This window comes from Lynx canadensis, chromosome C2 (genome assembly GCF_007474595.2).
Source record: "Lynx canadensis isolate LIC74 chromosome C2, mLynCan4.pri.v2, whole genome shotgun sequence".
Classification (NCBI taxonomy): domain Eukaryota; kingdom Metazoa; phylum Chordata; class Mammalia; order Carnivora; family Felidae; genus Lynx; species Lynx canadensis.
In genome coordinates, this window is record NC_044311.2 from 23,201,294 (window position 1) to 23,227,369 (window position 26,076).

General features: G+C 39.5%; 1 long non-coding RNA gene across 1 annotated transcript in view; it reads right to left on the minus strand.

Moving 5' to 3' along the window:
* The window catches only part of LOC115524101, a 59,230-nt gene extending 36,493 nt beyond the window's left edge, over nt 1-22,737 (minus strand). The window contains exons 1-2 of the long non-coding RNA XR_003971945.1: nt 22,702-22,737; nt 14,544-14,689 (exon numbers count right to left, since the gene is read on the minus strand). This is a non-coding gene — a long non-coding RNA (uncharacterized LOC115524101). The remainder of the gene's footprint in view (nt 1-14,543; nt 14,690-22,701) is intronic.
* Between the last annotated feature and the right edge of the window lie 3,339 nt (nt 22,738-26,076).

Consider the following 26,076-nt stretch of genomic DNA (forward strand, 5'->3'; position numbering starts at 1 on the left):
TGCCTCACCCACAATTAGACCATAATAGTGAACCCCACCTAACCAATGACATTACCAGCAAACACAGCCAAAACTCCAAACTGAGCTGACTGGTAAAGAACTGTCTCTGCCAAAGCAAACGTGTAAGGTCTGGAAGAGGATCCCAATTACATAAGTGTGCAGATACCAACATAAAGAATCAAGCATCACTAAAAATATGACACCACCAAAGGAGACAAATGATATGCCAATAGCTGAGTCGACAAAAATGAAGATCTATGAACTGTGAGACAAGGAATTCAGGATAATCTCTTAAGGAAACTTAAGGAACTACAAGTAAATAGAGCAACTAAATGAAATTAGGAAAGTAATGCATGAACAAAATGAGAGGCTTGACAAGGGAATAGCAACTGTCAAAGAAACAAAACAAAACAGAAATCCTAGAGCTGAAAAATACAATAGCTGGAGTAAAGAGTTCAACAGAGTTTCAAGAGTAGACCCAATCATGCAGAAGAAAGCACCAGAGACCTGGGGGATAAGACATTGAAAATTACCCAGTCAAGGGGCGCCGGGGTGGCTCAGTTGGTTAAGCGTCCAGCTTCAGCTCAGGTCACGATCTCACAGCTTGTGAGTTCGAGCCCTGTGTAGGGCTCTGTGCTGACAGCTCAGAGCCTGAAGCCTGCTTTGGGTTCTGTGTCTCCCTGTCTCTCTGCCCCTCCCCGGCTCGTGCTCTGTCTCTCTCTGTCTCTCAAAAATAAATAAACGTTTGAAAACAAAAACGAAGAAAATTGTCCAGTCAGAGGAACACAAAACAAAATAAAAAGTTAAAAAGAGTGAATAAAGCCTACAGGAATGATAGGATACAATAAAAAGAAACAATATTTGCATTATGGGAATTCTAGAATAGAAAGAAAAGAGGGCAGAAAGTGTATATAAAGCAATAATGGTTGAAAACCCCCTGAACCTGGGGGGGGGGGGACATGATGGACATCCAGATCCATGAGAACTGAAAGACCCCAAATAGGTTAGACCTAACCAGCGTTACACTGAGAAATATTATAATTAAATTGTCCAAAGTTAAAGACAAAGACAGGGCACCTGGGTGGCTCAGTCGTTTGCATGTCCAACTTCAGCTCAGGTCATGATCTCACAGTTTGTGGGTTTGAGCCCCATGTCAGGCTCTGTGCTGACAGCTCAGAGCCTGGAGCCTGTTTTAGATTCCGTGTCTCCCCTTCTCTCTGTCCCTCCCCTGCTTGCGCTCTGTGTCTCCCTCTCTCAAAAATAAATAAACATTAAAAAAATTTTTTTAAATAAGTTAAAGACAAAGAAATAACTTTAAGAACAGCAAGAGAAAAAAGAAAAGTTACATACAGCTCCCATAAGATTCTAGGCAGATTTCTCAACAGGAACTTTTCAAGCCAGGAGAGAATGAGATAACATCTTCTAGATATTCTTTTCTTTCAAAGAAAAAAAAAGATTCCACACACATAAAGAAACAGGAAGATATGATCCATAATGAGGATATAAATCAATCAATTGAATCTGATTAAGAATTAACCACAGATGTTAGAGTTAGCAGAGAAGGACATTAAAGTGGTTATTATAACTGTATTCCATATGTTCTAAAAGTTAAGCAAAAATATGGAAGTATAAGAAAGATTCATGTCGAACTTCTAGTGACAAAAAGTACAATGTGTGAGATGAAAAATATATTTCTAGGATTAACATTAGATTAGAGATTGCAGAAGAAAAAATTAGTGAATTTGAGAGTATATTAATAGAAACAATCCAAAATGAAACATAGAGAACTTTTAAAATTTGGACAGAGTATTGGTGAAGTGTAGGACAGCTTCATGAAGTCTAATATATGAGTAATTGGAGTCACAATGGGGAAGAGGGATGAAAACTTTTTGAAGAAATTATGGATGAAAAATTTCCAAATTTGCTAAAAAGTGTAAACACACATATGCAGGAACCAAAAGACATGTAAAGAAAATGATACCAAGGCACAGCATAATCATTTGATCAAAACCAGTGATAAACAGAAAACCTTAAAAACAATCAGAGGAAAAGATATGTACAGAGGAACAAATGAAAGGACAACAGTAGATTTTGTTGCAAACAATGGAAAATAAAAAATAAAAAAAAAATAAGGGAACGAAGTATTGAAAGGAAAAAAAATCTGTCATTCTAGAATTCTATACCTTGTGAAAAGGTCTTTCAAAGATAAAAGCAAAATAAAGACTTTTTTAGGTTTATGAAAGTGGAAAGAATTTATCAACTTCTTTGAGAAGATCAGTAAAATTGCTAGATATCTAAACTAATCAGGGGAAAAGGAAATATAAATTGTTGATATCAAAATGAGAGAGATGATATCACTACAGACTTTACAAATACCAAATAATACTAAGGGAATATTAAAGACAACTTTATACCAAAAAACTCTACAGCTTAAAGGTAACGAACAAATTCTTTGAAAGATACAGACCTCCAAAGCTCAGTCAAGGAAAAACTAGGTAACATAAATAGCCCTCCATTTATTAAAGACACTTAACTTCTAGTTTAAAAACTTTCTAGAAAGAAATGCCATGCCCAGATGGCTTCATCGGATAATTCTATCAAAGATTTAAAGAAGAAGTAATATTAATTCTATACACACACCTTTGATAATGGAAAACACATTCCATGAAGCCAGAAGTGCTCTGATATCAAAAACAGATGAAGGTATTATAAGACAAAACATTGCATACCAATATTCCTCATGATCATACGTTTAAAAGTTCTGACCAGAATTTGAGGAAATTATATCCAACATCATGTAAAAAGATAATGCATCATGACCAAGTGTGGCAGGTTATGCAAGGTTGGTTTAACAATAGAAAATTATCAATGTATTTTGTAATAGCAAAACAAATAAACAAAAGAAATAAAGAAAATTATACGACCATCTCAATAGTCAGAGGAAGGCATTTGATGCATTTCAACATACATTCCTGATAAAAAAACTCTTGGAAAACTAGGGAAAGAAGGGAACTTCCTCAATTTTATAAAGGGCTTCTACAAATATACAGCTAAAAAACTTTACAGTTTTATTAAGATTAGGAACGAAGCAGGATGTCCACTTTTATCACTTCTTTCAGCATTCTCCTGGAATTTCTAGTCAGTGCAATAAAGCAAGAAAAATAAATGAAAGGCATCCAGATTGGAAAGGAAGAAATAAGACTATCTTTGTTCACAAACAACATGATTGTTTATGTGTAACTCCATTGGAATCAATAAAAAACTACTAGAACTATTGGGCTTAGGAAATGTATCAGGAAAAAATATCAATATATAAAAATCAATTGTATTTTTAAATACCAGCCATCAACAATCAGAAATTACAATTAAAAAACAATGCCATCCAAAAATATAAAATAATTAGGGATAAATCTGATGAAAGTCATGTGCACTGAAAACTACAAAAAATTATTGAGAGTAATTTAAAAAAGTCTAAATAAGTGGTGAGAGACACTATGTTCACTGAAGGCTCAATAATGTGAAGAAATCCATTCTCCCCAAAGTGATCCACAATTTTAAAACAATTCCGATTAAAATCCTAACAGGCTTTCTTATAAAAATGGACTCATTTTAAAATTGAAATAAAAATTCAAAGGACCTGGAATAGCCAAAACAATATGCAAAAAGATGAACAAACTTAGAGAACTAACACTTATTATGAAGCTTTAATAATTAAGATAGTTTGGTATTGGCATAAAAATAGACAAATAGAGTCCAGATGTAGACCCATACATATACAGATAAATTACTCTGACAAGGTTTCAAAGCAATTGAGTAGAAAGATTAATCTTTTCAACAAATGGTACTGGAATAATTGGAGATATATATATCCAATTATATATATATGTATATATACATATTATGGATATGTACACATATCTATGTATATATGTATGATCCATTTTTCATACCATAAAATTAACTCAGCATGGATCATAGACCTAAATGTAAAATTTAAACCTATAAAACTTCCAGGAGAAAACTTTTTTGGCTTTGGATTAGGTAAAGTTTTCTTAGTTATGACGCCAAAAGCACAATCTGTAAAAGAAATATTGACAAACCGAACATCATCAAAATTAAAATCGTCTGCTTTTTGAAATAGACTGTTACTAAAATGAAAAGACAAGCTACAGGCTTAGCAAAAATATTTGCAAATCACATATCTGATTAAGAACTTATATCCAAAATACACAGTTCAAAAAAACTCTTAAAACTCAATAATAAAACAAATAGTGGGCAAAAGATTTGAAAAGAGACTTCACCAAAGAAAATATAAACGGTATACATAAACACAGAAAAGATTCTCAGCAGTATTAAATTAAAACAACGAGATGGTGTAATAGACCTACTAGAATGGCTAAAATTACAAGAGAGATTGACCATTTGTGAAATTACCAAAAATTCAAACCTACTGGAACACTAGAACACTGCTTGTGGGAGTGAGGGTAAAATAGTTCAACTACTCTGGAAAAGCATTTGACAGTTTTCTTAAAGAGTGAAACATACCTACACATAATCCAGGCAATCCATTTCCAGATATTTCCTCAAGAAAATCAAAGTGTTTACCAAAACAAAGACTCATATACAAATGTTCATAGTCAATTGATCTGTAGTATCCCCAAACTGGAAACACCACAAATGTTCATCACGGAAAAAAAGGAGAAACAGATAATACTGCTATGGAATACTACTCAGCCAAAGAAAAAAAAGAATGAACCATTGATGCAAGCAACAAATGGGTGAATCTCAAAACCATTATGCTGAGTGAAAGAAGCCAGATCCTACTCATCCCCCCAAAAGTACATACTGTTCAATTCTATTCATAAAAATTTCCAGAAAATTCAAACTCGTCTATGGTGACAGAAAACAGATCGGTGGTTGGCTGGGGATGGGAGGAGGCCATAAGGAAGGGCAGGAGGAAGAGATTACAAAGGAGTTAGAAGAAACTTTTGGTGTGATGGGCATTTTCATTATCTTGATTGTGTTGACAGCTTCATGGGAGCAGACATATATCAAACCTCACCAAATTGTACACTTTATATATGCACTACTTGGTTTATGTCAATTATTCTTCAATGAAGCTGATTTTAAAAATTTGAATATGAAATAAGTAAACTTGATTTCCATTTATATGAGGATTCAGAAGCCCTTATAATGAAGACTTGAGTCACCTATGGTGACTCAACAAACAGTCATCAGACTGTAACCTTGGGGAAGTAACAGGATTTGTCTATATGTTGAACTAATTCCTTTTCACCTAAAGCTTGAGTAGTCTGAGGTCAGATCAAAGAGGCCTAAAGAATGCTAATTTGAGGATATTAATTTAAGAAAAGAAATACAGAATTTAAAATACTAAATTAGGCTCAGAATTGATTATTTAGTACAGAATAAGAAACCAGAAAATCTTTCTAAGTTTGAAAAGCTGACAAACACAAGTTACACAAATTTATTAAAATATTTATATTTATTAATTCACCACTTACCACATTTCTTAATGCTTTTTTTTAAGTTTGTTTATTTATTTTGAGATAGAGAGAGTACGAGCAGGGAAGGGACAGAGAGAGAGGGAGAATCCCAAGCAGGCTCCGTGCTGTCAGCCCTGAACCTGATGTAGGTCTCAAACCCATGAAACTGTGAGATCATGACCTGAGCTGAAATAAAGAGTCAGACGCTCAACCAACTGAGCCACCCAGGTGTGCCTACTTTTTTTTTGCACAAAATCTTTGTTCATCTCTTTCATGACAATTTTACAACATTGCCTATAAGAAAATAAAATAATAACTCAGTCTTTCCTCTGTAGACATGCATATAGCATTAGTAATTATATATATGCAGCATTATATATTATATTCCTGTCAGAAGCAATCTTTCTGTTTGATTTCATATTGATAAGAACTTAATCCTCCTCTGGCAAGTTCACGTTTCTGATAACTGGAAGAATTTCCATAAACTAACTTCTGTCTCTACATTTTAAGCTGGGTTTTTCCTCACTATGTCTATTCTTCTAGTGCCGGACACCAGCACCCATTCATTTCAGGATAAAACCTCTGACCTGGAAGGTTCTTGATTCAATGGCGGGTAAGTTGGCACAGTTGACAGAATGGGTATTCCTGGAGGCGATCCTATACCGGGATGGCTAGCAATACTAAATATGAAGTGTCTGTGACACACGTAAATACGTGCTTCTTGAACCGCATCCCCAAGGGAACTTTCCCTTAGCCAGATCCCCAAAATTTCTGTAGTTACTCCAATGCTATGAAACCCAGGTAGAATATAATAGGGCAGTGCAGAGGAGAGAAAAGACAATTGTCTTAACCAACTGCAGTTAAAATATCTGGCCTTAGAGGTGTGCCTGGGTGGCTCAGTTGGTTAATCATCTGACTCTTGGTTTTGGCTCAGGTCATGTTCCTGGGTTTGAGCCTCACGTGGGGCTCTGCACTGACAGTGCCTGCTTGTGATTCTTTCTCTCCCTCTGTCTCAGCCCCTTCCCTGCTTGCTCGCACTCTCTCTCTCTCTCTCTCTCTCTCTCAAAAGAAATAAATAAACAAAAAAAATCCAGCTTTAGACAATTTTGGAAAATCCTATAGCTACAAGTATGCATCACTAGAGTCCCTCCCACCGCCTTAGAAGGACGCCCCTGCAACTAAGAGCCTGAAACTTAAACTTTGTTAGTTTCCCAGTGAAACGACCTTTGAAATGGACAACTTCTTCTATACTTCCCTAGTTTCTCTGTACTGTTTTCACCCTCACAACTTCTCTCAGTTTCTTAATTTTGAGTATAATGATAGGCATTTGGTTTTATATGTGATTAACATAACACCTTGAAAACTATGGTTATGTATTCTTACCACATTCAAGGGAAGGGACCAATGCTAATTTGTACAAAATGAGCAATTACCAAGAGAAAGGAAAATATACTTTGCTTAAGATATATTTATATATTGCCTCCGATGAGAAACCAATGTGTATATACATTTTTAAATTAAACGTATGTAAAAAATTTAAAATTTTTGCTCCTCGAACACCAGTCCAGACCCCAAGTTTTATTATTCCTATGAAGTTGAAACTTCAATTAACTAGAATTATCAGAGAATAGCATCATTTAATTAAGGATTTTCTCTAATTTAAGATCATTAACCCATAGATTCTTTGTTTCCATTCTGTATTGTTCAAAATCTTTGTAAATTTTGAGTGGACAACTTTTCTCACTTATCAAGAACAGCCTGAATGTAATTTAATCTCATTAATTAGGCTGTTGAATTGTCTCAGAAATGTGCCTCTGGAAGTCAATGACATCATACCAGAGTCTGGAAGAGGTAATGAAGGTGCGTTTCCTGGGCAGTGCCTGTGTCACTTACAACTTTTTTTTTGTGGTAAGGGTAAAGTAGCACAAAATCTATAGAGTCACTCAAACTACAAATGGTAGTTTGAGCAAATAATTTGCAATTAAGCTCTTACTTCAGGTAAGGCTTGATCTAGGAGTTTAATCGTTGTCAGTATGAACCTGGATTCCTGCGTCTGACCTCTGTCTTCTGCCCCAGTGGCTTCAAACTCAGCCTGCATAGTGGTTACCCCAACAGAACCATGCTTTCGCCGAAAGGTAACAAAATGCTCCCACCATTTCGGAACTTCATATCCTTATACAACACAGTTAGAGATGGAAGCTTCTCATTCTGAGAAGACTGGCAAATATCTCATTCTATTTCGCTGTTTCTCACTGAATTACCAACTCATCCAGACAATATGGCAGGAGGAATGCAACATACATTTTGGTTTGCGTCAATCTGGGCTTACTCCTAAAGCAGGTGGTAAGTTTAGTTCCCCACAAACAAAATGTCTATGATATGATGTGGTATCATATGGGGTATGGTATGGGGGACAGGCAGTGAGGGCTAAATTTTCCAAAGGAAAATAATGGTAAAGGAGAATGAATATCAGGGGTGCTACTAACAGATGTCCACCCCAACGTCCATGAAATGACTAGGCTTTAAAGTCAGGGAGTCTAAAGCTCTGATTCCATCAGATTCCATCACTTATTTTTAGAACCTCAGGCAAGTGGACTCTTAAATCAGTTTCTTCTTCTGTAAAATGGTGACAATAACACCTACATTCGAAAGTTATTATAAAGGCTACTACATAAGATAATATACACACAGTGTATAACATAGTGTCTGATATATACTAAGTGCTCAGTCATAATAATTGCTACTCTCGTATGAATTCTTCAGTTCTATGAATGGCTGATATTAAAATGGAAGGCAAGGGAGTTTTCTTTTACAGAGAACAAATCACCACTCTGGCTGGAGGAAGAGCAGTCATGGATTTGGGGGAGTAACTGACTTTTCCTTATTGGCCTCACCCAATGTGTAGAAAAGAAGATCCCCTTTCAAACCCCCACTGAGAAGTATATTGGGATGAAGATATTCCTGGGGTCCCAAATGCAGAACTGGAATTCATCTTTCCAGAGAATTAATGATCTGGATGGTGATCACGTTTCTACGCTAGCTCAGAAGTATCACTTTAGTCCACAGTATAGCTGAAAAAATAGTACCTTCACAGGCACATTTGGTGGGATTACAATGGCATCCCGAAATCATTAGTCCTTCCACGTCAGAGTTTCTATGGGAAAGATATATTCATGCATGACTGCTAAATGAATTTTCAATACACACTCTATTACAAAATAGTGCGATAGTTCAAGTCTGGCTGTAGGACATACGATACAGATGCCTCATTGAGTATATAATTTTTGAAATATTTAAGAAATCTAAATGGAGTCATCTTACACAGAAAATCCCTGCCTGGGGGCAGCAGCAGTGAATGGACAGAGAACAACAAAACCAAAGATTATTGAAAGATATGTAACACTTCACAAGATAAGCTGTCAGAGTCCATTCCCTCTGCAACCCAGTCATTGGCTCGATGCCACACTATAGCATGACAAATGTTATTTCTCTACATTTCTCCATAAAATGTTCTGTTACGTTTATGGAATAGCATTTGAGATCTTTTCTTTGGGAGACAAGGAACAAAGGTGGGAAAAAAAAAAGTGCTCTCATTGAGAAGAAAATGACCAGACCAGATCAATATGTATCTCTTCCCTGGTGTAAACAATATGAGTTTCTGGAGGACCATCAGCTTCCCAAGCATCCTAAGTTCCAGTGAAGTTTACTGCCTTTTTTTTTTTTTTTTTTTAAATTCACAGTTCCTCCTCTGTGGAAGGTTGCAGGTGCAAAGCAGCTGTGTTCAAGGTAACATCTCATACATTTGCACAGTGTAGCAGGCTGAGCTTACACATCTCTCTTTGCTTGTCTTCTCTTTTTCTTTTCTTTCCAATATGAGTTTACGGGATTTCACTCTAGTGCCCAACAGCCATTAAGACAAGGGAGCACACTTCCCAAAACTCAACCGAAAATCCTCCCACTATAAAAGCAAGGAGGTTTCTTTTCTATTCTACTCTGTAGGTATTTGAGCACAGCCGGTCAGTCTATTCAGCGTTAAACCCTTTCGTCAAGTTGAAGATCATTATCAGATCTCCTACTTTCCTCTGGACACAGAGTTATCCTCACTCACTTGCTGTAATGTTCCTTGGTTATAAACTATTTCGTCATGTCTCTTTTTGCTATTTGTCCTATCCCAAATTCTCCCAGCTCTTCCTGAGCTGAACCCCACACTTTGGGTCAAGGAAGATAATCAAACGGAGTATTGGAATATGATAGGAGGATAAATAATAATTGTAATAAATAAATAAATAAATAAATAAATAGTAAGTGACCAGAAAGGAATATAAGAGAGAAAAGGAACTGTGGGCTTCGTCTTTAGATAGAACAGGATTTGAGACTTGGCTCTGTCATTTACCTTTGTTGGACATTCTTACAAGTTACCTGACACGTCAGTCCCTTGGTATGTAAAATAGAGATGATGCACAGAGAAAGGGTGAGAATGGAATGATACACTACATGAAAAGAAAGCTTCCTGGCACCAGCCAGGGCTCCATGAATGTTTATGATGTGGCAGGCACTGCAGTGTCCCCACCCAAATCCTCTTGAATTCCTTTGGCCATTTCTGTGCATTCCTTCCTGCTCTGGTGGCTTTTACTTCCAATGACCCCCAGCATATGACTCTCCTTTAGAGAATCAGCCTGGGGCTGTTGGAACAGAAGTACTGGGAGTTTACGTGGCCCTCAGGTTGGCCTCAGCAGGGACTGATGATGCAAGGGTATAAACGCCCAGCCTCCTTCCAGTTGCCTTGCGGTACACAAATCAACTTCCACTCTAGGGCTTTCCTCTGGGATCAGGCTGAAGCTCCCGCTTAGGGGCTGGGCCTGAAACACACACGTTGTTTGACTTCTTCCCTTTTCCTGTCCTGAGTCTCCCATTCCCTCACTGGCTTCTCCTGGGGGCACGTCCTTAAATAAATCACCTGTATACAAATCCTCATCTCCGGATCTGCTTCTGGGATGCCGACCTAAAACCATTATGGACCTAAAATAATTCTCATTCTCACTTCTTTAGAGTGCAAACTGTTTGACTACCTCAGTTCCAGGACGCTAAAAGTGATTTCCACTCAGGTGGACGGACATATGTTCCCAAACAGGAAAAAATTTCCAAACAGGGCAACTGTCTTAACTCACCACACTGTAGACGAACTGTAGCACATGGTGAATTATTTAGTGAATTACCAGAAATAAAGGAGATGTTCAGCAGGTGGCATGGCCATTCCAAAATAATTCAGCAGTATTCATCCTTTAGAAATTGCTTTCCTATACCCTTCACCTTGTGTCTGTACTCCTGAGCCTTCAGGGAAGGAAACACTTCCCAGCCCGTGGACTTAATTATGTTCTGCATGAGGAAAATGTGGTCTCAACTTGTCTAATCTCTTCCCCTTCCTTGCAAGAAAGCTAGGACCAGAGGCTTCTTGAGAGGTTGGAACAAGGCCTCTCACCAGAGTCTCCCTGGAAAAGGAGATATGAGACCCAGCTCCCTGAGAGGCAGGCACAGACACACTCTGGAGCTGGAGTGGAAAGAGAAGAGCCGGTTGGTGGTCGCACAGAGGCAGATTCAGGGCGAGGACAATGACGAGCACTCAAGCAACTAAGGCGACTGCCAGCCCGCACCCGGAGTCATTGCATGTGAGCTGTGGGAGCCTGTCAGCCTGACTGGTTAAAAGCCTAGATGCAGAGGTTTAAAAGCGCAAGACCACCAAGGATGGGAGTGTAATGTATCTCACTGCTCCTGAGGGGCTTATTTAAGGAGCTAAAGTTAAGTTCTTTGTTTCTCTCATGGGTCATCATCTCTCAGCTTTGTTTCTCCTCTCCCCCTTGCACCTGACTCCTGGATTTGTCAGCACTTACTGAGTAAATCCGTTGTCCCTACATTAAGGGACACGCAGAGGACCAGTAGAAATCAGTGTGTTTAATGTCCCCCTCTGTCCTGCTAGGCAGCACGAGGGCTGGCCTACAGTCCAAGAGCTTTGGGGCAGCTTTCTTTTTAAAAACTATACGTCAATTAGTTGAGGCTGCCAAAATAATGCAATTCCAAATATGGAAAGTGGTACCATCACCATTCTTCATATGTTTCCTGTGTTTCCTGGGCGAAGGTACCCCCTCCCATCTCTCTGCCCTTTTCCCAGTTCTCATTCCAATCAGACTGACTTTGAGACTCTCTACAAGGCAAAGGGATGTGCTCTTGTTTTGGCCCAGCTTATCCCCACGTCCCACTCCACAGCGTAACTACACTTTTCTACCAATTCCACCGCCACGACTGCAATCCCGCGTATTTTTCAATTGAATCTTTACATTTAAATCGAGAACTACGGAGAGGATTTTTAACCACTTACATTAGACTAGTTTTGGGGTTTTTTTCCAAAAGATAAGGAATCCCTTGTTTATTTTTCCCTAGCTCTTGCTTTTGCCAAGGCCACAGCATGACAAATACATTGAGAAAGCAGAGCACACACACATACATACAGAGTCCCTACAAGGCCTCTTTCCCCCGTTGTCATGGTTTCTATTGAAGCCTAGTACCTATGGTAATCCTACCTGGGTGATGTTCCATGTGTTTGTTTCTTTGCTTAGTTGTTTGTCTTCAATATCACATCATTTCCACACTTTTGTTTGTAAGGTGTGACTGGTAAGGAATTTAGAACTTTCTTCCTCAATATCTTGTTCTCCCATTCCAGCTTGCTTTTGAACAAGTTGTTTACATCTGAACCCATCTTCTTACTTAATCCATAGAGGTTGATGAGGTGTATTTAGAGCTTGAGCCGAGCAGAATTAAGTTCTTCTCAAAGTCACTGATGAACTGTATTTTGTTCAATGCAATGGCTAATCCTACCTGATGACTCCCATTTTATTAGGCCTTTCAGGAACAGTTGACACATCCGATCACTATTTCTGCCTTGAAACACATTCTTCTCTCGGCTTCCAGAACCTCATACTTTTTTTCACCATTCCTTCTCAGCTTCATTGGCTGATTTCTCCTTATCTCCCTGAACTTAAGAAGTGACCTAAATGATCTCATCCCGTCTCAAGAGATCTTTAAATGCCATCTCTATGCTGGTGATCTTCATATTTCTATCCCCAGCTTGGGCCTCTCTCTCTCCACATGTCCAACTGCTTATTTGCTAACTTCACTGGGATATCTAATAGATATATTTCTCTTAGTATGGCCAAAATCAGAATCTTTATGCACATGCACACACACACACACACACACACACACACACACACTAACCTCCTTCTCCAATCTTCCCCATCTTCACTGAATCTCCCTTCTACCAGTAATTCAGATCAATATCATGGTGGCATTCTTAACTCTACTCTTACTCTGAAAGCCATCATCCAATCCTACTGTCTTCACCTTCAAAGTATACCCAGAACTAGACTGCTTACTGCCCCCAGCTACCATCACCCTAATCCAGTCACGTTTGGATAATTTCAGTAGCCTTCTAACTGATCTCCCTCCATATATCCTTGCACCGCTTCCACGGGTTCTCAGTCAACATAACATCCAGAGTGATTCTATCAAAAGGATCATCTCAGGGTGCCTGGGTGGCTCAGTTGGTTAAGCGTCTGACTTGGGCTCAGGTCATGATCTCCCGGTTCTTGAGCTTGAGCCCCATGGCGGGTTCTGCCCTGACAACTCAGAGCCTGGAGCCTGCTTCGGATTCCGTGTCTCCCTCTCTCTCTCTGCCCCTTCCCTGCTCAGGCTCTGACTCTCTCTCTCTCAAAAATGAATAAACATTAAAAAAAAAAAGGATCGTCTCAGTCATCTGCACAAAGCCCTTTAATGGCTTCCCATGAGACTCAAATCAAATCCCAATTCCTTTCTATGATTTATAAGGTCCTCCATGGTCTGGTCTTCATTACCTCTGTGACGTCATCTCCTATAACGCTCCCCTCGTCTATTCCACTCTAGTAATCCCAGTCTCTTTGCTTTGCTTTTCCCCACAAAAATGTCAGGCATGCCTTAGTCCCATGGCCTTTGTGCTTGCTTTTTTGACTAGATTACTCATCACTCAGATATCTACATGGCTAATTCTGCTTTCTTCAGGTCTTTACTTAAAACCACTTTTTCAGTGAGGCTACCCTCACCTATTCTATCTAAAACTTCCTCTCCTTCTGTTCTTTATTTATTATTAGACCTTCTCACTATCAAACGTGACATTTACTTTACTTACATATCTGGTTTACTGTCTCCCTCACTAAAATATAAGATCCAGGAAGCAGAAGTTTTTTTTTTTTTTTCTGTTTTATAAAGAAAACTACAGAATCCCCAGCTTCTAGTGCCAGAAGCCCAGTGGGTGTTCAATGAATATTTGTGGAATGAATAAACAATGCTCAATAAATACAGAGATCGTTTTATCTAACCCTTCTCACTTACCCGAAATAAGAAGAAGATAAGACCAATAAGAGTTGCTCTGGGAATGAATACAAGAATGGCCACAGGAGGAGCATGCCTGATCATTACCAAAGCAACGTAAAATGTTGGGCTGGAACTCGTGACCTTCCAACTTTAACATTGCTCCCGTGCGCATTAGGCATGCACTAATTGGGAAGAAATGAATTTCACTCAAATCATTAGGCATGGTAGGCTGCTAAGAAGTTGTTTTGTATGAAATTACCTGCTGAAATTATACCAATCACCACCTCCCCCCCACCTGATTTTATTAGAACCTATATCATTGTCCCCTTCTTCGACGTATATGCAAACATGAAGTCTCTTGACCTTGACATATCAAAGAGAATGACGTGAATTTTTTTTAAATGATGTTTTCATAAATTGATGATAACATGGGTCCCACAGCTTGGTGATTCCAAACCTTCAGCCCAATCCTCCTGCCCTTTGTTTTTCTGATTTTTACAATTCTCCTCTCTGCAAACTCTTTCTCGCCTCTCTTTTGTTGTTATTATTATTTTTTTTTTTAATTTGAAGGTACATAGCAGGGATTCTACATCGTTCACCTGAAAGCAACAGAAAATTAGTCAAGGAGTGAAGAAGTACCTGTGATTTTATTACTCGATAGAGACCAATTTAGACAACTTTTCGGAATCGTGGCAAGTCTTCCCGTTTTGTTTGTTTGTCTTTCTGTGTCTCTGATTCCATCACATCTGAGACCTGGGGGACTTTCCTTCCCATATCTGTGTCACCTGCAGGCATAAAGATACCGATAGGCAATTGCATGTGCGATCTGTTCACTTGGGGATTCGGGATATTACTATTAGGGTGTGGAAGATTTGTTTCATACAGGGAGTTATGTAGCATCTTCAGGGTATCTGAGACCTAGAAAACAGCGGTCCTATTCAAGGAAGGCCATGTTACCAGGGAGCCCAGTTATCAATCAATGTACCACAAAAATTAAACCGTCTCTTATAACAGCAGTCGAAGCACTGTGGGCAATGAATTCTTAGGGGGTGGCAAAACAGATGAAATCCAGTCATCACATTTTACAACAGATCTGCTGCTTGATAAAGTACAACTGGAGAGCAGACTGTTAGCAATAAGGCCATTTCTAAGAATAAAATGAGAGTTTGTAAAAGATCCGTGTGAATTATTAACTCCAAAAAGTGGCTGGAGAAGAAAATGGTTGCTGCCATCACTGGCTTTTCTCCTCACGTGTATGATTAGAACAAAGGGAGGCACAGAGAGCCGGGGAAAGAAGTGAAAGCAAATTTCCCTCCGACATAAGGAGGCACATTTTCACGCAGCGCCTCATCGATACATGGAGAGGCCACCTACCTGGTAAAGAAAAACACTGCGGCCATTGTGAAAGCAAGCGGATACCGAAGCAGGGGGAAGCGGCACTCATTTTTACCAAACACCGTTTCTTTTTTTGCTTGCAAAGCCTTCTTTTAATACCAAGGGGACACATCTAGCCTTTACTTTACTCCGCACCCTGTGGATCTCCACTCCCTGCTCCCAGACACCCCGATCCAGATTCAATTTAAAATGTGAGGCATGTTGGAGGTCACGAGAAAACAGCCAAGGTGACCATTAATATCTCCTCTCTTGCTCTGATGTGACAAACCGAGGATGAATCGATCTGGAAAGACAATATTAGTGTTTTCCAATTCAATACTTCTCGCCACATTGATGATGAGATTTGAAATCTTTCATCCGAAGAGAGGCAGAGAAACATGTTAACAGGTCACAGTGGTCAATGCTCTCTTTTGATTTTACCGGCATGTTTTCTTCGTGTTGTATGGAGACGAACACATGCATTCTGACTCCAGAAAATAAAATGTTTCCTCACGGAATCCAGCCCAGTGAAGAAAAAGATAGTCATACCATCACTGGTATGGTACTGTAGATTCTGGGAAATCGTCTAGCCTTTTCCTCTTCAGGAAGTTGCTCTCAGGACCCTTCCATGTTTCTCTTTTCAAGTCCCTACAGTAGAAAAATCCCTAAGTCCTTTCTTTCTTTCTTTCTTAATCATTTTAAAACAACTTTTTTCTATTTAAGAGAGAGACAGGGAGTGTGCAAGCAGGGCAGGGGCAGATGGAGAGAGAGAGAATCTCAAGCAGGTTCCACACTCAGCACAAGCCCAACACAGGGCTCAATTCTACAAGCCTGGAATCATGACCTGAGCCGAAATCAAGAATCAGACGCTCAACCGACTGAGCCTCTCAGGCGTCCCTCCCTAAGCCTTCTTTAAAGGTTGTATAGCATGACTTTTCAGAAGATGTAGGTCCTATCGACCATAACTATTGTTAATATCAATGCTTCCTGTTTCCTTTATTGTTAAAGATGCATTCTTTTCTTATGTAAAGCAATTCAATGGAACATAAGTTAAATGATATTTGGGACCATTAAGGATTTAATTGTCCTTCTCTTTAAAAGGAACAGGGGAGGGGCGCCTGGGTGGCGCAGTCGGTTAAGCGTCCGACTTCAGCCAGGTCGCGATCTCGCGGTCCGTGAGTTCCAGCCCCGCGTCGGGCTCTGGGCTGATGGCTCGGAGCCTGGAGCCTGTTTCCGATTCTGTGTCTCCCTCTCTCTCTGCCTCTCCCCCGTTCATGCTCTGTCTCTCTCTGTCCCAAAAATAAATAAACGTTGAAAAAAAAAATTAAAAGGAACAGGGGAGGGGCGCCTGGGTGGCTCAGTCGGTTAAGCAGCCAACTTCGGCTCAGGTCATGATCTCGCGGTCCGTGAGTTCGAGCCCCGCGTCGGGCTCTGTGCTGACAGCTCAGAGCCTGTAGCCTGCTTCTGATTCTGCGTCTCCCTCTCTCTCTCTGCCCCTCTTCCGCTCACACTCTGTGTCTTTCTCTCAAAAATAAATAAATATTTAAAAAAATTTTTAAAGATTTAGTGGTTAGATTTAAAATGTACTTGGGGTGCCTGGGTGGCTCAGTCTGTTAAGCGTCCGACTTCAGCTCAGGTCATGATCTCACAGTCCGTGAGTTCGAGCCCCGCGTCGGGCTCTGTGCTGACAGCTCAGAGCCTGGAGCCTGTTTCAGATTCTGTGTCTCCCTCTCTCTGTGACCCTCCCCCGTTCATGCTCTGTCTCTCTCTGTCTCAAAAATAAATAAACGTTAAAAAAAAAATTTTAAAAGGAACAGGGGAATAAAGTTTTCATCCCCAATATTGCAGACCTCTGATTAAGGTACTTTAAGAAAGACAATGTAAGACCCAAGATTTTATTTTTTAAATGCTACGAACATGCCTAGTCTAAAGGGTGAAAGGCATGTGATCAAAGGTTACAGAATTACAGCAGGTAAATAGACTGTTCACCAAATTCTGGAATCACATGACTAGAGTACTTGAAGAATTAGTTTGGGTTAAATGCTTGCAATTGTTTGTTGTTGGTTTGTTTTTGTGTTGTGGTTTTTTAAGGAAATTTTTTTATATCACAGGATGGATATAGGTTTAGAAAGCCAGTTTTTTTCCTATGATGTTGTATTTAAGAGCCTCATTTTATTTATATATATTTACTTCATTTTAAACATTTTTCTAGGCACTTTTATTTTTTTTTAATTTTTTTAATGTTTAGTGTTTATTTTTGAGAGAGAGAGAGAGAGACAGAGCATGAGCGGGGGAGGGGCAGAGAGAGAATGAGACACAGAATCGGAAATAGGCTGCAGGCTCTAAGCTGTGAGCACAGAACCTGATGTGGGGCTCGAACCCACAAATCGTGATATCATGCCTTGAGCTGAAGTCAGAAGTTTAAGCAACTGAGTCACCCAGGCGCCCCTTTAGGCACTTTTAAAAAATTACCTCATTAATTGCCACTTGGGTTCAGCAAAGTAAGTATTCTCATTGTCCTCACTGTTTTTTTGTTTGTTTGTTTGTTTGTTTTTTGTTTTTGGATGGAAACTGAGGCTCAGAGAGGATCAGTAACCTTCTTGAGATCACACAGCTCATAGGTAGTGGAGTCTGACCCCAGGGCCTGTGCTCAAAACTACTCCATCACCTCCCATTCAATCACCCGTTCAATAAATGTCCAGTGAGCACACACCCGTATGCAGGGGACTGTGCTAAGGTAAATTAAATATTGTCCTTCCTTCAAAATGTTTATAGCTTAAGAGGAGAGATGAGACATGGATGGACACAAATGTCTACATGTGACAAGTCACCTAACAGAGATATCTGGAATATATGAAGCAACTCTGTAATCCCTACATGTGGTCCAAGGAGAATGAGACATAGGAGAAGCAGAAGAGAAGGGCTTTGGGAGGAGAGGACCAACCATCATGTTGCAGATAATTATAAAGGGAGCCTATAGTAAATACCTTTCAAGTGTTGAGAAAAGAGAGCTCCCCATGGGAGAAAAATCTATTCTTACAAAATGCTGGAACTGTGCCAATTTCAATATTCTGTAGACTCAGTGAGGCTGGGTCTCTTGGAGCAAAACTTGGCTGTTGCCTTTTTTCCCACTTGGACAACAAAGAAACCGACCAAGTGTTTACACATTTAAAATTACAAGTTAATACTATGCACCCATGAGAAGGACAAAAATGTGAAAACATAAAAGTAAAAAAGACTGACTGTACAGATAATGCCAAGTGTTGCCAAGAATATGGAGCAAATGAGACTCTCATTAATTGTAGGCGGGAATATAAAATGGTACAACCTCTTTAGGAAAAGGTTGAGCAGTTTCTTATAAAACTAAATGTATACCGCTTTATAATACAGCAATTTTATCCCTAGGTATTTACCCAAAAGAAATAAAAACAGATGTCTACAAAAAGTCTTGTACAAGAAACACAACAGAGGTGAATCTCCAAAACATTATGCTCAGTGAAGGTAGCCAGACACAAAAGACTATGTGGTATATGATTCCATTAATATGAAGTTCTAGACTTGGAAAAAGAATTATTTAATAGAATCAAATAGAAGCAATGGTCAACTCTGGGAGGGTCAGTGCCTGGATTACTGAGAAGGAGCATGGGGGAATTTCCTGGGAATTTGGGCGACACAAGTATATGTTTTGTCAAAACTCACTGAATGATCATTTAAGATTTATACATTTGGGGCACCTGGGTGGCTCAGTCGGTTGGGCATCCGACTTCGGCTCAGGTCATGATCTTGCGGTTTGTGGGTTTGAGTCCCACCTCGGGCTCTGTGCTGACAGCTCAGGGCCTGGAGCCTGCTTCAGATTCTGTGTCTCCTTCTCTCTCTCTGCCCTTCCCCCGCTCATGCCCTGTTTCTCTCTGTCTCTCAAAAATAAATAAATGTTGGGGCGCCTGGGTGGCGCAGTCGGTTAAGCGTCCGACTTCAGCCAGGTCACGATCTCGCGGTCCGTGAGTTCGAGCCCCGCGTCAGGCTCTGGGCTGATGGCTTGGAGCCTGGTTCCTATTCTGTGTCTCCCTCTCTCTCTGCCCCTCCCCCGTTCATGCTCTGTCTCTCTCTGTCCCAAAAATAAAATAAACGTTGAAAAAATTTTTTTTAAAAATAAATAAATGTTAAAAAAAATTTTAATTAAAAAAAAGATTTGTACATTCCATTGCATATAAATGTTACCATGAAAGACAAGAAATGTAAAAGATAATGAATTGTAGCTAAAGATATGCATGATGTAGTATTTAACAGTGAAATGTCTTCATGTCTGCTACTTACTCTGATACATATCAAAAAATAACATGGACTGATGGGTGGACAAATAGATATGTGGTAAAGCAAATATATTAAAATGTTAACTACAGTATCTAGCTGGTAGATTTATGAGTATCCACTGCAACATTCCTTCCACCTTTCTTGGACACTTGAAATTTTCCATAATAAAATGTTGGGAAAATACAACTCAAGAATATTGAAATGCATCTTTTTGAAGGTTTGAAGATCTGAATTACCTACAAATTAAAAGGGCTTCGCAGGGAAGAAAACTTAGGCTCCTATTTTTTTTTTTTTTTTTTTATCTACCCTCCTTTCTTGAAGTGTAGAAAGAAATAACCAAAGAAGTAACACTACTACAAAACATGACTGAAAGACCTCGGTTTTATGACACAAGACATATGTCTTATGTGTTTTAGAAAAAATTTGAATGTGGACTTCAAATGGACTTTTAACTTTAAAAAATTGGACTGGATAAACCAAAGGTATCAGAACACGAGTGCAGTTTCTGGAGCCCTAAGAAATTTTTGTTAAAGACATTTTTGCAAGGCATCTGGGTGGCTCAGTCGATTGAGCATCCAACTATTGGTTTCGGCTCAGGTCACGATCTCATGGTTTTGTGAGTTCAAGCCTCGCGTTGGGGTCTGCACTGGCAGCAGGGAGCCTGCTTGGAATCCTCTCTCTACCTTTCTCTCTGTCCCTCCCCTGCTCACCCTCTCTTTCAAAATAAATAAATAAACTAAAAAAAAAAAAAGAGAGAGATTTTTTTGCTCGTTGCGCAGAAATTTTGAAAAAGTTCATAAGCCCATAGTGAAGAAGAAGGAAACCACTCATAATCTGACCACCAAAAGAAAATCAGTAAGTAGTTTGAGAAATGTATTTCCATGAGGCGCCTGGGTGGCTCAGTCAGTTAAGCGTCCGACTTCGGCTCAGGTCACGATCTCACGGTCCGTGAGTTCGAGCCCCGCATCGGGCTCTGCTGACCGCTCAGAGCCTGGAGCCTGCTTCCGATTCTGTGTCTCCCTCTCTCTCTGCCCCTCCCCTGTTCATGCTCTGTCTCTCTCTGTCTCAAAAATAAATAAACATTAAAAAAAATTAAAAAAAGAAAGAAATTTATTTCCAGTGATTTCTCTTTACTATTTTAACACACTTAAAATGGCAAATAGTTCACTGTGGTGTAAATATGTTTCACGTGAATAAAAAATTTTCATAAGAAATTTTAAGGACTATATAATGTTATTTTCAATGGGTATGTCATATTATAAAACAGAAATGTGGGCACATAGGTTGTTTGAGTTTAGTTTTATACTAAATAATGTTGTAAAGAAACATCTGTGCAAAAATACTTATTCTTGGGACAAAAAACTTCTGGAAATGTATGTTTAATGGAGCATTTTAGCTGGCCAATGGGTTAAGAATTAGTCCCCATGCGCTTTCCTTTTTTTTTTTTTTCCAAATTGAGCTGCCAGCACAGAGCCCGATGCAAGGCTCGAAACCGCGAGATCATGTCCTGAGCCGAAGTTGCATGCTTGACCAACTGAGCCACCCAGGCGCCCCAGTACCCATGTGCTTTTGACAAAGTGTCCATATAGGCACAGACAGCTCAATTACATTAAATACGGGCTTAACCTCATCCCATGGTTTGTCATTGTTCCAACACCCATGGAAAGAGACTTGAACCCTGTCTACACCTGCACTTCATGCAAACACAGACCTGTACACTGGATGGGGGATTGGATGAGAGATAGAGATGACAAACTCAGTTTGAAAAGTGTTCCTTTCTTCTCCAGCAAGGGAGAAGGGAAATCTTAAGTGAGGCAGGACCCCAGCGTAGGATGCTGTCTGAGGCAGTGAGGGAAGAGTTAGTTGCCCTTCTACAGGTTAGGGCTATGCTTGAACCCCTCCAGGTTGACGTCCCTGCTGGATATCCCTGGAAAGAGCAGCCTCTGTATTATAAAAGGATAAAGAAACTGTATTATGTTAACCAGAGAGTGGATAAGCCACTGTGCTGTGAAGGCCCTCTTTAAAAGCAGTGGATGTAAGGTGTTTCCATTCCACAGCAGAAAAAAGGTGTGAGCCCCGGAGAGACACTCAGAAATGGGGACCCATAGCAAAAGAACTTAAATGCATTGTTATCCTCCAGGCAAGAGGCCCTGGTACAAGATGAGAAAAGATTTTTCTCTCTCCCCTGCTCTGCTTCAGCAAATGACTCAGATCTACTAGAATATGAGAGCCGGCAGGCACCAGCTGGAGAGAGCTGATTGGTAAATACTCAGGAATTTTGCAAACTGGTTTGGTAACTTGAAACTGGCCATGTTGGACGTATTCACAGCACGGAAATCAGCAAATACCACCTATCAGACCTCCGCCCCCCGCCCCCTTGGAAAACTGGTTTACCAGTTCATCACAGCTCAAATCCAAAGCTCCGTTTCTGATTTCTCCCCTCAATTCCAGACCCCTTATTGCCAACTCCATTCAGAACAGCTCTACTCAAATTCATTAGGTTCAAAAGAGAACCCATTATATTGTCTCTTAGGTATGACCTTGCCAGTGTGTTCTGTATTTCTGTTGACAGCTTACCGTCTTCCCAAACACTGTACCTCAAACCTCACAATTGTATTTGACACTTCACTCAATAATAACAAGAAAAAATAAAGGGAAAAAAAGGAGAATTATTCAAGTGGCATTAATTTAACACACTATGCCAGCCCTCGTGACTAGCCCTTTACAAACATTCTCACAACATCTCTTGAAAGAAGAAATTATTCCAGTTCTGCAAATGGAAAACTGAAGTTCAAGGAAGTTATGTTCAAGAAAGGCTCACAAATACTTTTAAATGGCTGGCCAAATGAATTAACCACGTATATCAGAAGACATTTTAGCTGGTCATTCATATTGTAAGCAAATCAAGTGGTAATATTAGAGCAGCACCAAGAGAGAAAAAAGAAAATAGATAACAAGAGGAATCGGCCAAAGAGGAGGAAAAACAGTATTTCCTACAAGCGGTTGAAATGACATTTTAAGTGTCAGTGTAAAATATAAGAGGAAATAGGTTTAGTAGACTAAGATGACAACGATAATATGAAATAAAGCTTTCCAAAAATAAGACACCTACTTTTTCGCCCGGGCAACCCATCTCTTTGTGAGTAATTTTGCATCTATGAAAGCCCAGGGGAAGCTATCAGACCAAAACAGGAAGCTGTGCATGTGCTCTCAGGCGGAAGTCACCAAGACATGGCTCTTGTGTACTCTGATGTGCATCCTGCTTGCCAGAAAACTCAGATTCCTTGTCAAAAAATAGACCCTCAAAATGCAGATGGCAGCATTACTGCATCACAATAGTGTTTTCAGATTCGGATGACATCTTGGAATTCCCAGCATACCATAGTTTGAACTCCTGTAGGGCACGCATGTCCTTTCTGAAGCACAATTTGTTCACTAAGGCACTTGTGAATGACTCCTGTAAAACTGGTCTATCCCCACGACTCATGAACTACTGGTCAATATTTACAGTAACTCTAAAAAGGAATTTTCTAGAATCAAAGGTTTACTCAGGTCACCTTCATAATTATTTAAAAATCATAATGCACTCTCTGTTCCAGATGATGTCCTCAAGAACCAGTTCTTTTCAGGAAAAAAAGAAAAAAAAAACTTAAAAATTCCAATAATCTTCTTTCTGTCCCGAATTTCAAACCAATTTGTATAGATCATTCAATTCCCATGTAAAAGAAAGATTGGTTCTTTTCTCTTTCCTGATCAGAGCTTTGACATGTGGAAATGCTGACCAAGAGAAGCAATTTTCATGACTTTTCCTTTTTGAGATTCTCAGAGGGGGAAAAAAGCAAGCTTACTGAATAAATTACATTTCATGACTAGAGCAATAAACAAGAGGATTAGAGGGACACTCTAGGTGGGGTTCATACAGGTCCTGGGAAAAGAAAGAAAAACAAATTTTTTTAAAGAGAAAGAAAGAGTGAGAAGAGTTAAAAGATTTAGAAGACTCTGAAAAAAAAATGACATTCCAGAACTGTAAAATGTGTGTGTGTGTGTGTGTGTGTATGTGCACGTGTGTGTGTGTGTTTGTGTGTGTGTGTGTGTGTGCATGTTTACGGAGGTGGGGAGAGAAGGTATATAAGAGTCAGAGAAAAGCAAACCTTAAGTGAAAGTTATAGTTGTCAAGAAAACCTTGGAGGATAAATATATTTATCTCTATTAAAGCAAAACATACCAAGATAATTAACACAACTCCTTAAATAATATGACCTCATCTGTGATGCCATCTCAGGAACATTATTCTCCAATAATAGAGCCATCGAACACATACACCCACCCACACACACACATTAACATTTTAACACCAGACCCAAAGCCATAGTAATAGACATAAGGGAAGGAAAGGGTGGAATAGCAAAATGGCAGAGTATTCTGAAACAGATTGGATGGACGTACTTACAACCTTCAAACTAACCTCTTGAAGTCTCACTTTTTTCTCAAGTTTTCTCAATGAAAAGCTAAAAGGTGAAGAAAAGAAAGCGCTTGTGGCCAGGGTTGGGAGAAAACAAAAAGGAAATGGTTCAAAGTTCTAAAGGCAAATTCACTCCAGGTATGACATTCTTTGCCCTTTCCAGCCTATAAATAGATTGAGCACCCATGTTCAAGATTCCTCTGCTCTCCTTGATTGCCCTCTCTCAGGGCAACATTGGCTTAGATTTTCCACAAATTTGATGCATTTCTATGAAATACATATGTATACAATTTTTAAGATCTGTCATATTTTTAAATGCTCAAGGAGAGCCTATCATTTAAAGGATTCCCCCTGGTTTATACACGTCTAAGTTCCAATTTTGGCATTCGGGACTTCTATGAGATGTGGAGTATCAGAATAGAGTTCCATTTCAGAATCAGTGAATGGGTTTGCTACCCCAGAATGTCAGGCTTCAGTATGTTATTTCTGTATTTTAATTCAAATCCTTTATGTGACTACCTATCCATTTCTAATTTGAATTTTGCTGGGTGGTTTAAAGCTTTTAAGTCCTTTCACATCTATTCTTTAAGATGCTTAGTTTAGCATCTTGCGTTTTCCCCGCCAGGGTTTTCTTGTGCATAATTCTTTGGCACGCCAGGTGGCAGGTTCTGAAACAGTTGTTGGGCTTTCTGTGGCCCCCAAACTCTCCCAAGGAATATGGGCAACTTGGGAGCGTCCTGAAGGATTTGGTGCCTGGGGTAATGCGTGCTGTTTGTTTAGTGAATTAGCACCTCAGAATAAGATCCTGAAGAAGGTGTTCCTGATGGCATGAAGTACAAAAATAGGAAGCATCGTCTATCTTTTCGAGCACTGGTTGGTGCTCTGTCAGCACTCTACAAATTTTAGACTCTAGTTTAAAATTGATAACTTCAATGTTTTCAGCCAGTGTTTCTGATGTTTGAAGACAGGATTTAGAAGATGTCAGCTGGAATCCATGATCTTGGAGGAGCTTTTAATGAGAATGTGGTTTATTTGGTCATAGATGATCCTAATGCCTGTCTCGTTCCTTTGTGCTCCCTTGCAGGAATGTGGAGCCAATTTTCCAGGGACTTCAGTTCTGGTGTAGATTTTTTTTTTTAATTCTGTGCTTTAGCAATAAATCTATAATGACTATTTTAAGGTCTAAATATATGAAACATAAATGGTGGAAAGGACACCTGCATTACGGTGGTACCAATAATAGCTATCAGTTATGCATGCTAACTAGGGTGCAGCCACAAGACTAAGTTATTTACATACATGTAATCTTTATAATAATGCTGCACCTTAGGTGCTAATATTAATATTTTACAGATCAAGAAACTGAGCCTTTACATTGCTGAAAATATGTGTCACCTCGACCCCAAAGCCAGGTTTTGACCATTACACTATACTGCCTCTCTCCGCAACGCATTTGAAATGCAATGGACTTTGAAAAGCTGCAACACTCTATAAATGTCAGGTGGTATTATCATGGCTGTTGGAAAGGAGTCTTAATTTTGCACTAGTCTCTCTGCCACAATCTAAAGGAAGAAATGCCGTAAAGTGGTTTGAAGGGCACAGCTCTCCTTGTGAGTCATTTGGGTGTAGTTATACCTTGGGAATTAGGTGCAGTAATAACTTCAGAACTAGTGTTGTATAATTTCGAGAACTCAAGTTATGAACCAATGTCACCAGAAGCTGCTATCTACTTCTGAGTGTGGAGAAGAAAAAACAAAACAGCTACTTCAAGGCTGACGAAGACCTGCCTGGGATGCCTCTGTTTCTCTGTTGTGGTTGCAAAGGGAATGTCTGCATTCTGAGAGCACTTTATAAGGAGTTCGTTTATCTGCTCCTTGGATGATACCTATATGTCAAGGTTTCGAAAGGAGAAGATACTGTTTCTGTGACACCACAAGTCAAAGACATCTGTTTCCATTATCCATCACTGTTATTTTGAAGTGAGAAATTGATCGAAGGTCAAGGGTCAAGATTCCTGAGGCAGAA